General features: G+C 38.6%; 1 long non-coding RNA gene across 2 annotated transcripts in view; it reads left to right on the top strand.

Moving 5' to 3' along the window:
* The window catches only part of LOC132616749 (uncharacterized), a 34,439-nt gene extending 19,111 nt beyond the window's left edge, over nucleotides 1-15,328 (top strand). For both annotated transcript variants that reach the window (XR_009573390.1, XR_009573389.1), the window contains one exon: nucleotides 15,050-15,328. This is a non-coding gene — a long non-coding RNA (uncharacterized LOC132616749). The remainder of the gene's footprint in view (nucleotides 1-15,049) is intronic.
* Nucleotides 15,329-15,762: the final 434 nt, after the last annotated feature.

The raw sequence follows: 15,762 nt of genomic DNA, 5'->3' as shown, positions 1-15,762 counted from the left end.
CTACTATTCAAGAATACCATTATTTTCAAATTTGAGCTCCATATTCTATTTTTTTCCATAATCCAAGTCTTTTAACCTCACAATATTCTAGATAGCATGAAATGATCAGAAATCTTACCTTTGACAATGTAGAAGAGGTCTTTGGGTGAAAATATTCCACTTGAGAAAACCCCACCTTCAGCACTAAAGGAGTTCTTGACTTGGGTAAACCCTAATGAGCACTCATGTTCTTGATTCCATCAACTCTTGATGTTTAACTCTTGATTTCTCTTGGGTATATGTTAAAATGGTATGAAGAATATTCTAGAGCCTTCTTGAGGTGTGAAGAAAGAATGAAATAAGAAATGAGGACTTGAGGGTCTCTTTTATAAAATTAAAAATCTGTCCCAACGGTATTATACGGACACACATACGGTCCGTATAACTTATACGGTTGATATATGTGACTGTATAATGCTTCCAGTGGAGGAGCCTTCTCTGGACAGGTTATACGGTCCCTTATACAGACCGTATAAATTATACCGGCCATATAACTCCTAGTTTTCCGAAGTTTCTCTCGTCGGTCCGTTTGATCTCCGATTCTTATGGAACCTTCTTAGCACTTATTTAATACTTCATTAAAAATCTAAGGGGCATTATAACTCCCCTTTAAGACATCATTAAGACGACATTAACTCGTTACTTTGCAAATCCTTTCCGAAACACAACGTATACTTCACCTTTCTTAATGAACTTTCTTCTCTTGATTTAAGCGTCTTTGGAATCTTAAAAGGAACCGTTAAGTACTACTTCTTACTTGTAGAAACATCATATACGCCTCACCCTGCGTTGGTATATTTAATGTGCAACGACATGAAATTTTTCGTGGTGTAATAGATATAATGAAAATGATAATGACAATGATGATGTTGAGGACATGTATGTATTCCCATGTATACGTATTTATATATTAAAGTATGACTACTAAGAACACCGAGCCTATATGGCCGGGTATGATACCTATCGCGCACGCACCACTGCAGTTGAGTACGGATAACACTGAGCCTTGGTAGGGCCAGGTATGTATAACATCGAACCTTATCATGGTCAGGTATGTAAGACACCGAACCTCTATGGTTGAGTATGATACTACTATAAGTATAAATCTATGAAATAGAAGGTTCCCATTAGAAAGAGGGTAAGTAAATACGATGAACAATGCTAGAGGTATAAATGGCTCCATCATCTCATGACTCTTCCATCTTATGTCATTTCTTATGCTTCTATTATGATGTTGATTATGCTTTATGTTACACCCTATTTTGAATGGATCCAATATAGTTTGCAACTTTACGGTTCTTCTAACTAGTTTTAAAAGGGTTAGAGTTGCCACCTAATTTTTATGGAAAAATAGGAAACCTATATGTATTTGTGTGTCTACTCCATTTTTAGTCCACGAAACCTATAAGATTCTAGATAAGGGTTTTATTTACCCCGAGGGGAAGGTATTAAGCATCCCTCAGAGCCTGCCCAAAGACAGTCCTTAGACTTAGTTTAACTGAACACTAGAGGGGGATTATCTATCTGTTTATCATTATTATTACCTGTTTTCAAAATGTTATGACTTCATGAAAAGCTACACTAGGTGATAATATCCTAAGTATATACAGTGTATAAAAATGTATTTATATCAAGTATTCATAAAGAATGTATAGTAAAAAAGAATATATAAAAGAGTATAAAGAGAATGTACCTCGTAAATATTAAAGTATATCTGTTAATACAAAGAGTGTATATATATGTTAGTGTAAAGAATGTGTAACTATATTAAGAATATAAAAAATATGTAAGACTATGTAAAAATAAATATATCAAGGATATAAAGAATGTGCGTCTATGTATATTAAAAGAATGCATGTATATTAAACATATAAAGAACATATTTCAAGTGTAAAAGAGTGCTTGAATGCGTCCCTTCAGGACAATATGGATATTTCCAGCATTCAAGCCCATGCCCAGAATTTGGAGGAAATCCAACAACCGCAAAGAGGTGAGCGTGAGCTTGACAGAGGTTAGCACAAGAGGGCTAGATCTTCGGGTCCGATTGGTGAGTTTAGAGGAGGGCAAAGATAGCAGATTTCTAGGCATTAAGGCCATTCTATGACTAGTGCGCCTTCACTGTTTACGGGCCAGAGATTTGATAGATCTACTCACTGCGGGCCGAGTCAGAGTTTTAGAGCTTCAGGCTCTCACTACAGAGTCAGGCAAGGCCACCCATGCCACGATGTTCTCAGTGCGGGAAGTTACATTGGGGCCAGTGCCGATTAGGCTCAGATGTTTGTTATACATGTGGTCGGCCAGGCTATATCATATGTGACTGCCCCTCGATTGGTGGTAGGGGTAGGATCCAGCCCTTAGGGTCAGCATCTGGGTCTTCATCATCTACACGCCCTCTGGGGAAAGGTTTACAGGTGTCGGTCAGCCATGGTAGAGGTAGAGGAAGAGCTTCCAGTTCTAGTGGTCCTCAGCATCGTATTTATGCATTGGCGGGGCGACAGGATCTTGAGTCTTCCCCTGATGTTGTCACAGGTATATTATCGGTATTTTCTCATGATGTATATGCTTTGATAGATCCGAGCCCCACATTGTCATATGTTACTCCATATATTGCGGGTCGATTTGGGGTCAAACCTGTCACGACCCGACTAAGGGCCATGACGGGTACCCGGGGCTAACCACCGAGCACCACTCATTCCATTACTCATCGTACTCGTTAGCATACATTCATTAATTTCATACTCAAATCATAGGAAAACCATTTTTCGTTTGAAAACATAATTACTTTTATATACATAACCACTTCGGCTATCAAAATAACATATACATATATACGAAGAGGACCTCGTGAGACCATATTACCCACACATGCGTATCTACGAGCCTCTACTAGAGTACTAAACATATGGACGGGACGGGACAGGACCCCGTCGTACCCAAAATACATATATGTACACAAAAGAATAAACCAAATAGCACCTCTGGAATAGTGGAGTGCTCCTGTAAATCTGCTGATAATTTCTACGAATCTAGATCACCTCCCTGTCTACCTGTGGGCATTAACACAGCTTCCAAAGAAAACGGACGTCAGTACGAACATTGGACTGAGTATGTAAGGCATGGATGAAATGAACTTAATAGAGAAATCATAAGTCATAAGATGAGGATATAACCTGCGTGACTTTTAAGGGTGGATACATTTCATACGTATATTATATATATATATAAACATACCATATGTATCATCATAGCGCATACATCATCGTATCATATAGGTCATCATCGTTAACCCGTGTCCGGGTAACCATCATATGCCGCCCACTAGTGGTGATCATGCCCGGCCCTCTAGGCTCGATGTAAACATAGCAGCCCGCCTTAGCGGTGACATGCCCGACCATTTAGGCACGGTGGAATCGTACGCAGCCCGCCTTCGCGGTGACATGCCCGGCCAACTAGGCGCGGTGGGATCGTATCGTCATATAGTCAACATAACTCATAATTATTACACATCTCATAGACATATCATAATTTAACATCATCATACATTCATCATTAATCCTTCATTAAAACTTGAAGGTAACCATGGCTATGTCGGGGTGACATAAGGTCGTGAACCCCCGACTACGTTATGGAGTAATCATAATTGTCATATCTCACCTTGTAGGGACTAGTATTTTAAGGTGAATACACAAGGAAAATCATCAATGGAACTATATTTAGCGTCATTAGCTCCATGGACATCTTATATTATTCTAGGATTCTTCATACTTATTTTCATCATCATCATTATCATGCTCGTATCGTATCTCCTTTCTTTATCATGTGCGCAAGTAGCTTTCTATAGTCATGGACTCAAGGTTTCCTCCATTTAGGAAGATTATGGGAAAATTAGGAAGATTCATGCCTTAAAAGGAAAGGGTTAGCCTTACATACCTCTTTCGTTTAACTATTCTATCGTTTGATCGTTCTTCTTCGTTGCTTGCGTTTCTACCTTCAAGAAAGTTCATACTCATATTAGATAATTGGTAACATAAGCGTGTTTGAACTAAAGTTAGAGAAAATTGAGCAGCGTCTCCTTTACTTATACTACTTCCTCCATATCATATGTCAACTCCCAAACGTCAATAACAACATTCATAATATCATTAGCAATAACTTTTATCCAATTCCTCATTATCCAATCCCCACAATTTCCTCTCAAGGTCATCCATAATCATGGTCATAGCACAACATTACATTCATTATCATCTAATATTTCTATCATGCTCTTAACATCCTTCATAACATAATTACAATCACAACATCTCAATATTCATGATTCATTCCAAACTACTACTCAAAAATGACACTATTCCCATTTTCATGACCCATTTCCTATACCCTTCCACAATCCAAGTGTCTCAACTTTTCAACACCTTAAATGACATGAAAATACCAGGAAACTTACCTTAGATGGTGTAGGAATAAACCTTGAGTGGAAATACTTCACTTGAACAAAACCCTAGTTCCACCTTCCATGAGATTTCTTGACTTGGATGAACTTCTGACACTTAAATTTGTGGGTTTGATGAAGTTGATCATCAATTTCTCATGAGTTCTTGTATATGAAGTGTTTGGAAAGTTCTACAGAAATCTTGAGTTGTGGAGAATGAAAATGAAATGAAAATTAGAACTTGGGGCCCTTTATTTAAAAGTTAAAAATCTGTCCCGACGAAATTATACAGACACTTATACGGTCCGTATAAATTTATACGATCCGTATAAGTGACCGTGAAATTACTTCAGCAACATCCCTTTCTGTGTCAATTATATGACACATTATACGATCTGTATAATTTTATACGGTCCGTATAAGTGACCGTCAAATCACCCCAATAAACAACTCGTTCTGTGATCATTATACGACACATTATACGATCCGTATAATTTTATACGGTCCGTATAAGTGACCGTAGAATCCCATCAGTGAGGGAATTCACTGTGACGATTCCATGGACCATTATACGGACCGTATAATATTATATGGACCGTATAATCGGTCGTATAATCTACCTCTTCTCTGATTTTGGTTCTCGTCACTTCGTTTGATCTAAAATCCTTATGGGACCTTCTTGATACTTGTTTAACATCTCGTTAACCATCTAAGGGACATTATAACTCTTCTCCAAAACATCATTAATCCATCATTAATTTGATACTCGTAAATTCTGCCAGATACACCACATATACCTTGCTTTCCTTGACAACTTTCGTCTCCTACCTTAAATGTCTTTGAAAACTTATTTAAAATCATCAAACGTTATTTCTTGCTTATTAGAACATCGTATACGTCATTCCCTTCGTTAATCTACTCACTGTACGTTAACGAAAAATTTCTGAGGTGTAACAAAACCAGAGTCAATCAAACCTTTCGAGGTATCGACTCCCGTTAGTGAACCGGTAATAGCTAGCCGTGTATATAGGAATTATGTAGTTGTGATTTGTAATCATCGTACTATGGCTGATTTACTTGAGTTTAAAATGGTGGACTTTGATGTTATTATGGGCATGGATTGGTTGGCTTCTCGCTATGGTATTGAAGAATGTAGAACAAAAATGGTTCGTTTTCAATTACCAGGAGAACCAGTTTTGGAATGGAAAGGAAATACAGCGTCCCCGAGAGGTAGGTTTATTTCCCATCTCAAGGCAAGGAAAATGATTGCTAAAGGTTGTATTTACCATTTAGTCCAGGTTCAAGATGTAGAGGCCGAATCGCCGACTCTTTAGTCCGTCCCAGTAGTGAATGAGTTTCCGGATGTATTCTCGGATGAGCTCCCAGGCCTTCCCCCTAGAGCGGGAGATTGATTTTTCTATTGACGTGCTACCGGATACAAAACCCATATCTATTCCTCCCTATAGAATGGCTTCCATAGAGTTGAGAGAGTTGAAAGAACAATTGAAGGACTTGTTTGAGAAGGGCTTCATCAGGCCCAGTTCCTCCCCGTGGGGAGCCCCTGTGCTATGCGTAAGAAAGAAAGACGGTTCCTTACCGATGTGTATTGACTACAGACAATTGAATAAGGTGATGATCAATAATAAATATCCGCTCCCAAGGATTGATGATTTATTTGATCAGTTGCAGGGTGCCAAATGGTTTTGCAAAAATAGATTTGAGATCCGGTTATCATCAAGTGAGAGTTAGGGAGAAAGATATTCCTAAGACAGTCTTCAGAACCAGATATGGCCATTTTGAGTTCCGGGTAATGTCATTTGGGCTAACTAATGCGCCGTCAGTATTTATGAATTTGATGAACAATGTGTTCAGGCCTTTCCTAGATTTATTTGTGATCGTGTTTATCGATGATATCATGGTATATTCTCAGTCCGAGGTAGAACATGCAGATCATTTACATACCGTCCTTAAGATTCTCCAAACTCGAGAGCTATTTGCAAAATTTTCGAAATGTGAGTTTTGGTTGAACTCAGTGACCTTTCTGGGGCATATTATTTCAGCCGATGGTGTTCGGGTAGATACCCAAAAGATTGAGGCCATGAAGACTTGGCCAAGGCCTACAACACCTACGAAGGTTCGTAGTTTTCTAGGCTTAGCAGGTTATTACAGAAGATTTGTAGAGGGTTTTTCTTCTATCTATGCACCACTCACGAAGTTAACCCAGAAATTAGCTAAATTTCAATGGACAGATGCTTGTGAATGTAGCTTTCAAGAGTTAAAGAATAGATTAACTTCTGCCCCAGTCCTAACACTTCCAGAAGGACCGAAAGGTTATGTTGTTTATTGCGATGCTTCAGGCGTCGGACTAGGATGTGTGTTGATGCAGCATGGTAAGGTGATTGCTGATGCCTCAAGGCAGTTGCGGAAACATGAGAAGAATTATCCAACCCATGATCTTGAGTTAGTTGCGGTGATCCATCCATTGAAGAGGTGGATACATTAGTTGTGTGGCGTCCATATAGATATCTATACGGATCACAAGAGCCTTCAGTATATTTTCAGGCAGAAGGAATTGAATCTACGACAATGGCGATGGTTGGAGTTGTTGAAAGATTATGATGTTAACATCCTATATCATCCCAGAAAGGCGAACGTTGTGGCTGATGCTCTCAGCCGTAGATCTATGGGAAGTTTATGTGATGTTCAACCAGAGAAAAGAGAGTTAGCTCGTGAGCTTCAGCAGTTAGCTAGCCTAGGAGTTCGGGTAGTGGACTCAGGCAATGTGGGAGCTACCATTCAGAATGCAGCGGTCTCGTCACTAGTGGTTAAAGTGAAAGAGCGTCACTACGAGGATCCCATGCTAGTTCATTAAAAAAATACACTCCCTCAGAAGAAGAAGTCATCCTTTGATATTTCTGGAGATGGAGTTCTCCGATGTCGAGGAAGGTTGTGTGTTCCCGATGTTGCAGGATTACGCCACCAAATATTGAGAGAAGCCCATTGTTCCCGTTATTCTGTTCACCCCGGAGCAACAAAAATGTATCATGATCTTAAATCTATATATTGGTGGAATGGAATGAAGAAAGATATAGCGGAATTTGTGGCGCAATGTCCTAACTGTCAGCAAGTGAAAGTTGAGCACCAAAAGCCCGGTGGATTGTTGCAAGCTATGAAAATTCCGACCTGGAAATGGGAAGTGATAAATATGGATTTCATCGCAGGCCTACTCCGTTCTACGCACAAATATGGTTCTATATGGGTAATTGTAGATAGACTTACGAAGTCATCTCATTTTCTACCGGTCAGAACTACATATGTGGCGGAAGATTATGCAAAGCTTTATGTCTGAGAAATAGTACAACTCCATAGTGTTCCAGTATCTATTATTTCCGATAGAGGGACACAGTTTACGACTAATTTCTGGAAATCATTTCAAGAGGGTTTAGGGACTCAGGTGAGTCTTAGCACAGCATTTCATCCACAGAATGATGGGCAAGCTGCGCACCATTCAGACTCTCGAGGACATGCTACGAGCATGTGTATTGGATTTTGGAGGTAGTTGGGATGATCACTTACCTCTTATTGAATTTGCTTATAACAATAGTTATCATTCTAGCATCCAAAAGGCCCCGTATGAGGCTTTGTATGGGCGAAAGTGCAGATTGCCAATTGGGCGGTTTGAAGTAGGAGAGGCTAAATTAATAGGACCAGACTTGGTCCAGAAAGCTATAGAAAAGGTCAAGCTTATACAAGACCGGTTATTAACAGCTCAGAGTCGTCAGAAATCTTATGTAGATAATCGTTGACGAGATTTAGAGTTTCAAGTGAAAGACTGGGTATTCTTGAAGGTGTCGCCAATGAAGGGCGTTATGAGATTTGACAAAAAGGGCAAGCTTAGTCCTCGGTATGTTGGGCCTTATGAGATTGTACGCAAGGTAGGCCAGGTGGCTTACGAATCAGACCTACCTCCTGATTTGGAGTCAGTTCACCCAGTTTTTCATGTATCGATACCCAGTTTTTCATGTATCGATGCTTCGTAAGTGCATTGGAGATCCTTCCAAAATTGTACTAGTAGATGATGTCCAAGTCACCAAACAACTGTCTTATGAAGAAGTTCCCATTGCCATTCTAGATAGGTAAGTACGGAGACTCAGAACCAAAGAGGTAGCTTCAGTTAAAATTTTATGGAGAAATAATAATAGAGAGAAAATGACTTGGGAAGCAGAAAAAGACATGAAATTCAGGTACCTGCATTTATTTCCACCTCCAGAAGTGACTTAAGCAGAGACACCAATGTCCTTAGGAATGTGATGCTTTCTTTGATGCTTTCTTGATCGTGTGTGGTCATGGTTATTGATGTTGTCGTTGTAGCCTGTGAGGCGATATATTTTGGGTTGCTTTGACAGGATGGTAGTGCCATATTACAGGGGAAACTCTGGCAAATTTTTTATAGAATCCCCAAGAACCTAACATTCGAGGACGAATGTTCCTAAGGGGGGAAGAATGTTACATCTCGGAAATTCCGAATTTGTTGCCTTGTGAGTAGACTAATGTGAGCTTAAGATGAACATGATGTCCTTACGAGATTAAGGGGAGTATTAGATAACTTAAAGTGTGTACCATAAGATTTTGAAGTCATATGGATATGTGAGACTAAGTTTGTTGAAGGAAGTGAATGTAAGTCATGTTTGGAAGGGTTTTCGAAATAGTTGATTTGATACGTATTTAGTAATGTATTGAGGGGCTGCTATAGGGCCTATTGTGTGGTTAATGAAGTGTTATTGGAAGTCAAACGAATCACCGAGAGCAAATTCAGAAAATATGAGTTGTACGACCACTTATACGGTCCGTATAAGGGATCCGTATAACCCTTCCAGAGAAGGGTATTTTCATGATGGAGTTATACGGTCCACTTATACGGACCGTATAAGTGTCCGTATAACTCGGTCGGGCAGCTTTAGTTATTTTGTATAAATAGATGACCCTTGTGCATTATTTCATTTCCCACATTCTCTCCAAGTCTTGAGAGCTCCAAAACCATTCTCCAAGCATATTCCACTCAAACCCAAGAGAAATCAAATATCAAATAGCAAGAATCAAGGTGTTCATGCGTTAAAAGTCTTGCTAGGGTTAGTAAACTTCAAGAATAACTTGGGTATTAAAGCTAGGATTTTCACATAAGTTGATAACTTGCTCCAAAGTTCCTTCTTATGAGATAAAAGGTTTGTTCTCGTGCCTATTTCATGTTATCAAGAATGCTTAGTTGTTGAACAACTTAGGTAGAAGGAGAAAGTTGAAGATGAGGTCTAAATGTAGTTTTCCTGATTTTTTTGAGTAGTAAGCTAACTTGAATCATGATTCTTAGTATGATATGAATATATTCTTTTTATAAAAGGTAATAATGATGATGAGGAAGCATTGTATGAAAATGTGCTAAGGGTTGGTGTGAAGTTGTTAGTATAAGTTGTATATGAGAATGAATTTTGGAGACTTAATGGAATGTGATTACTTGATTATGGTATCGTGGAAATTATTATGGTTGTTTGAGAGTTGTTTGGTAATATGGTGGAAGTCGATGAAATAGGGGAAATGCTGCCCAATTTTCGTTAACTCATGAATTGTTCTAGTTTGAATTTAAGAGTATCATTAAGGCTTAACCAAGTTATGAATCCTTTTAAATGTTGGTTTTCCAAGCTTCGACGGTGAATGTTAAGTAGTTAAGAAGACAACAGGTATGTAAGGCTAACCCTTCTTTCATTAAGGCATGATCCCACCACTATATACCTTCACATAAGTTCCATAATGTCTTCCAAAATGACTTTATCCCTAGAATTACTAAAGCTCATGATTCTTGGTGTTCTCACGATTACCTTCATTATATGACAGTTGATCCTCTAAGGAAGGATATAATGAAAATGATGATGACAATGATGATGTTGAGGACATGTATGTACTCCTATGTATACGTATTTATATATTAAAGTATGACTACTAAGAACATCGAACCTATATGGCCGGGTATGATACCTATCGCGCGCACACCACTGCAGTTGGGTACGGATAACACTGAGCCTTGGTAGGGCCAATATGTATAACACCGAACCTTATCATGGTCGGGTATGTAAGACACTGAACCTCTATGATCGGGTATGATACTACTATAAGTATAAATCTATGAAATGGAAGGTACCCATTAGAAAGAAGGTAAGTAAATATGATGAACAATGCTAGAGGTATAAATGGCTCCATCATCTCATGACTCTTCCATCTTATGTCATTTCTTATGCTTCCATTATGATGTTGATTATGCTTTACATACTCAGTACATTATTCGTGCTGACGTCCTTTTGTTTGTGGACGCTGTGCCATGCCGGCAGGTGGACAAGAAGATAGACTTGTTCCTTAGGTCGCTTATCCAGAGATTGCTTAGAGGAGCTCCATTTGATCCGGAGCTATAACTGTGGGTATTATTCTTTTGTGTACATACATATGGGCATGGCAAGGTCCTGTCCTGTCCTTATGATGATGTTTCATACTTTCTTAGAGGCTCGTAGACAGTCATGGATAGTAGATGTCTTTTGTCTTGTCGGCTCATGTTGGTACATTATTTTGTTAGCCTCGTAGGCTTATGTATATGTGTATGGGCATAGTTGTTGACGTTGATATATATATAAAGTGTTTTAGCCGTTGGAAATAGTATTATTGAGGCATAGAGTTTGTTGATAAGCCATGTGGATCACCTAGATATGAATGTGAATGTACGATGAGAGGTGCCCGGTGGGTTAGCTCCGGGTGGCCGTCATGGCCATCCGGTTGGGTCGTGACAGATAAGGCATAATCGGTAAGTTTAAACATCTGATAGTTTAAAAGTGTTTTGTCACAACATGTTTGCAAAGTTCACCATCCTGTCTCAATTTTTATTTGGTCTTAATGATGTTCAATTAATGTTTTGGAGTCCTTGTCATGTTGAGAACTGGTCTGTTTAATGGTTGGTTCAATTTAGGCCATGTACAGTCATCATTTTCCTTGTTTGAGTCCAGCTTTATGCTTTGCATGGTCCACTTGTGAACTTGTGTTGGTAGGCATTCATGGCTGTTTATTTTTCCCCTTTCCATGATACATGTCAAGGTTGTTTTTAAGGAATTTAGTCTATGCACATGTGTTTGGTCTGTCTTTGTCTCTTTTAAATCCCTGTGGGTTTTTGAGTCCTGGTGCTTGCTTTTGTTGGAATGCCCTAATCTAAACGATTTACTATAATGTGATAGCCCTATTCTAGACCAACAATTTGAGAGTTAATGAATATGCAATACTTCCTGCTTTCTGATTGAGTTCTGTTTTCAAAAAGTGGTTTTAAACACTAATAAATAACCAGGTTTAAAACCAAATCCATTTTACTCTTTCCTTTTATGAAAGACACTGTCTAAAATGAAGCACTTAAGCTTAGCTTACTTGGCAAGTTCTTTTGTTTAGATATTGTGCCTGGTCTGCATTTTTGTTTGTTGTTAAAAAAAGTTACACATTTTGGCTGAAAGATGATCTGTTTGGGTTTTGAATTTGCCTTTGGATTCCTAGTTGCTCTTTTGTGATAGGTGTCTTTGTTTGGCATAAGTGCTCAATTTGTAGTTGGTCTATTGGACTTTAAAGCTGGAACATTTTGAGTTGTTTAAGAATTGCCAAACCCCTTTTGGTAAAACTCATTTGCTGTGTTGATGTATAAGTTAGTCTAACTTAATTGAATGATAATTTGCTAGGATGATTTGCTTAATCACTTTGTTTGACTTGTTAAAATGAAGCACCTACCCTTCATGAAATATTAGTTTTGAACTATACTTTACTATTTCACCACAAAAATAACTAAGGGTAAATATCTGGGCAGTTCACTTGAGTACATTAAGGTCTGTTGAGTGAATGTGGCAGTCCTTTTACTTCCTCATGTTGTCAAGTGATAGTTGGTTTAAAATTTTGCTTCTTTGGGAGATTAACAAGTTCTGGAAATTGCTGCTTATTTGATAACTTTTGTGTGACACCTAATGGCTATTAACTGTTTCTCTTTGGAGGCTAGTCACTCATTACTTAAGTTCATTTGTATGTCTTGTGTTAGTTGCTTAGAGAATGCCTCCCTGAATTGGTTAAGTGTTGATGCCATTAGATATACTGGTTTTGTATTCATGTAACTGTGGCTAATCTCTTGCTTTGTCATGACTGTGTAATAGAAGTGCTTAAGCATTTCATTAGTCATGTTTGAATTTAATAGGATATTAATGTCCATGATAAGATAACCAAGTCTATTAAATATACACCTAGATATATTAATTAGGAGGTTGCTTGTTGACACCATTTTATGTACACATCATCTCCCATAATACTATGAGCCTAACACATAAGTGGAGAGGCAAAATAGCACTTAGGAATGAAGCTCAAACCTTCCCTGGTGTCTACCATGCCTGGGGTTCTTGGAAACCCCTTGGATCTTGTGTGGCATCAGGAACAAGAGGGTAAGAGTGTTAAATCTTGAAAAATTTTATGTCGTTGTGTGGTAAATAGACTAACGCAGGGGAAAATGTATATGATGTCCCTACAAGTAAGAAGGGGTACTTAACGATTCTAATTAAGATTCCAAAGACGTTTGGAGGCAAGAGGAGAAAGTTCGTTGAGAAAGGCAAAGTATAAGTCGTGTTTTGGATGGGCTTTGCTAAGTACCGAGCTAGTGTTGATTTAATAATGTCTTGAGGAAGAGTTATAATGCTCCTTAGATTGCGAATAAAGTATTAAACAAGTGTTAAGAAGGTTCCATAAGGATTAGAGATCAAACGAGATTAACTTTGGAAAATGGAGTTATACGACCACATATACGGTCCGTATAACTTTATACGGTTCGTATAACCCAAACAGGAAGGGAAAATCCCTGATGGTGAAATACGGTCACTTATACGGACCGTATAGTATAAGTGTCCGTATAACATGACCGGGACAGTTCTTTTTTTCCAAGTATAAGTATAAGTCCTCACTTCTAATTTCTCATTTTTCCAACTTCTCCACTTCTCTCAATACCTCTAGAAGGTTCCATACATTTCATTAACACAACCCAAGGTAAATCCAAGATCAAACACCAATTATTAGTGGAATTAAGTGCAATGAGGTTAACAAGGGTTCATGGAAACTAGAAATTTCCTTGGAATTAGAGTTAGGGTTTCTCCAAGTGAAGCATTTTCATCCAAAGCTCATAGCTACCTAATAAAAGGCGAGTTTTATGTTCATTTCATGCTATTAAGAGTATTGAGTGGTTGAATGACTTAGATTGGGGAAGAAAGTGGAATATGGAGTTCAAATGTGGAAACAATGGTATTCTTGAAATGTAGTTTGATATAAATCATGATTCTTGATATTTTATAAGTGAAATCTTGTTGTAAATGATACAAATGATGTTAAAGAAGTATTATATGAGAACGAGTACGGTGTTATGTCATAGTTATGGTCATGAATCATTTTGGTAGGGAATTGGATAATGTTGAACTTGATGAAGTTATTGATTATGATATTATGAATGTTGTTATTGACGTTTGGGAGTTGTTATATTATATGGAGGAAGTTTTAGGAACAAAGGAAGTGCTGCCGATTTTCATTAGCTTTAGCGTACGCTTAAGTATGCTTCCGGTTATCTAACCTTAGTACGAATTCTCTTGAATTTAGAATCGTGAACATTGGAGGGAAGCGTTTAATTGATAAAGTTAGAGAGACGTAAAGGTATGTGAGGCTAGTCCCTTCTTTTACTAAGACATGATTCCTATAATATGACTTTCTTTAGCTTTCCATGACTCTCTTGTGCCTCGAAAACTATGAGTCTATGATTACCAAGAGCTTCTCATAAGACAAAAAAAATAAGAGATGTGGTGTGAGTATGACAATGATGATGATGAATCCACGTCTAGAGGTTCTAAAGCTTATGATATGATATTATTATGAAGCTAATGATTCTTATATGATTCATTGATGTTATTCATTGTTGTTAGACTCACCTTATGTGCTAGTTCCTTCAAGGTGAGACATGATAATCATGACTACTCCATAATGGCATCGGGGGTTCTCGACCTTACATCACCTCGATAGAGTTGTAGCTTTTACTTGAGTTCTTATGCATGCTTTACGATAAGTATATATTTATATATATATATATATGATTACACCGTGCCTAGATGGTCGAGCATGAGACCGCTAAGGTGGGCGGCTTATGATTACACCGCGCCTAGATAGCCAGGCATGACACCGTTAAGGCCGGCGGCTTATGATAACACCGTGCCTATTTGGACGGACATGACATCACTAGTGGGCGGCGTGACATAATTACCCCGGATGCGGGCTAATGATGTTATTTATTCATACAGATTATGTATGTATATGTGATGTGTTGAAAGGTAAAAGTGAGCATGCATGATTCTGCCTCAAGAGGCAAGCAGTTACAGTTATCCTTTCTTCTTATGCTTTCTATGTTTCCTTATTATGTTATCATATATGCCTTACATACTGGGTACATTGTTCGTACTGACGTCCTTTTCTTTATGGACGCTGTGTTCATGCCCACAGGTAGACAGGGAGACAGAGCAGATGCTTAGGATTTTACTCAGCAGGTTTACAGGAGCACTCCACTACTCCGGGGGTGCAGTTTTGATATATTATTTTGTATTCATATTCGGGTATGACGGGGTCCTGTCCTGTCCTTATGTCTCAGTACTCTAGTAGAGGCTCGTACATACGTATGCGTGGATAGTTGTTGTCTCATGGATACATCAGTGTATATTTTTGTATACCATTTTTGCAGCCGTGAGGGCTTGTGTATATATATGTATTGCATTGGAGGTTGTGTATGTTCAGGAAAGGTATGACGATTAGCATAATGAGTGGTGCTCGATAGTCATCTCCGGGTACCCGTCATGGCCCCTAGTCAGGTCGTGACAAAAGTGGTATCAGAGCAGTTCCGTCCTAGGGTGCTTTTACAAGCCGTGTCCAGTCGAGTCTTGTTTATGGGTGTGAAGTGCGCCACACTTATAACCAAGAGGCTGCGGGACATGTAGGAATAATGACCATCTTTCTTCTTCATAGATTGTGCGGTAGAGCTATGTTATCAGATTTCCTTTCCGTAATTGTGCGTTATGATTTCAGCAATACCGGTAAAGAGGAAAGCCACCGCCGCGCAGAAAGGCAAGGCTATGACAACAAGGTGTTTGGAAAGGGAGCCACCAACAAATATAGAAGAGGGTGAATCCCATAATGAGGCTCCATCCAATACCTCTCACTCT

This window comes from Lycium barbarum, chromosome 11, assembly GCF_019175385.1.
Source record: "Lycium barbarum isolate Lr01 chromosome 11, ASM1917538v2, whole genome shotgun sequence".
NCBI classification, from domain to species: Eukaryota; Viridiplantae; Streptophyta; class Magnoliopsida; order Solanales; family Solanaceae; genus Lycium; species Lycium barbarum.
Note: the sequence above shows the minus strand (reverse complement) of the source record. Positions and strands in the feature narration are given on the sequence as shown.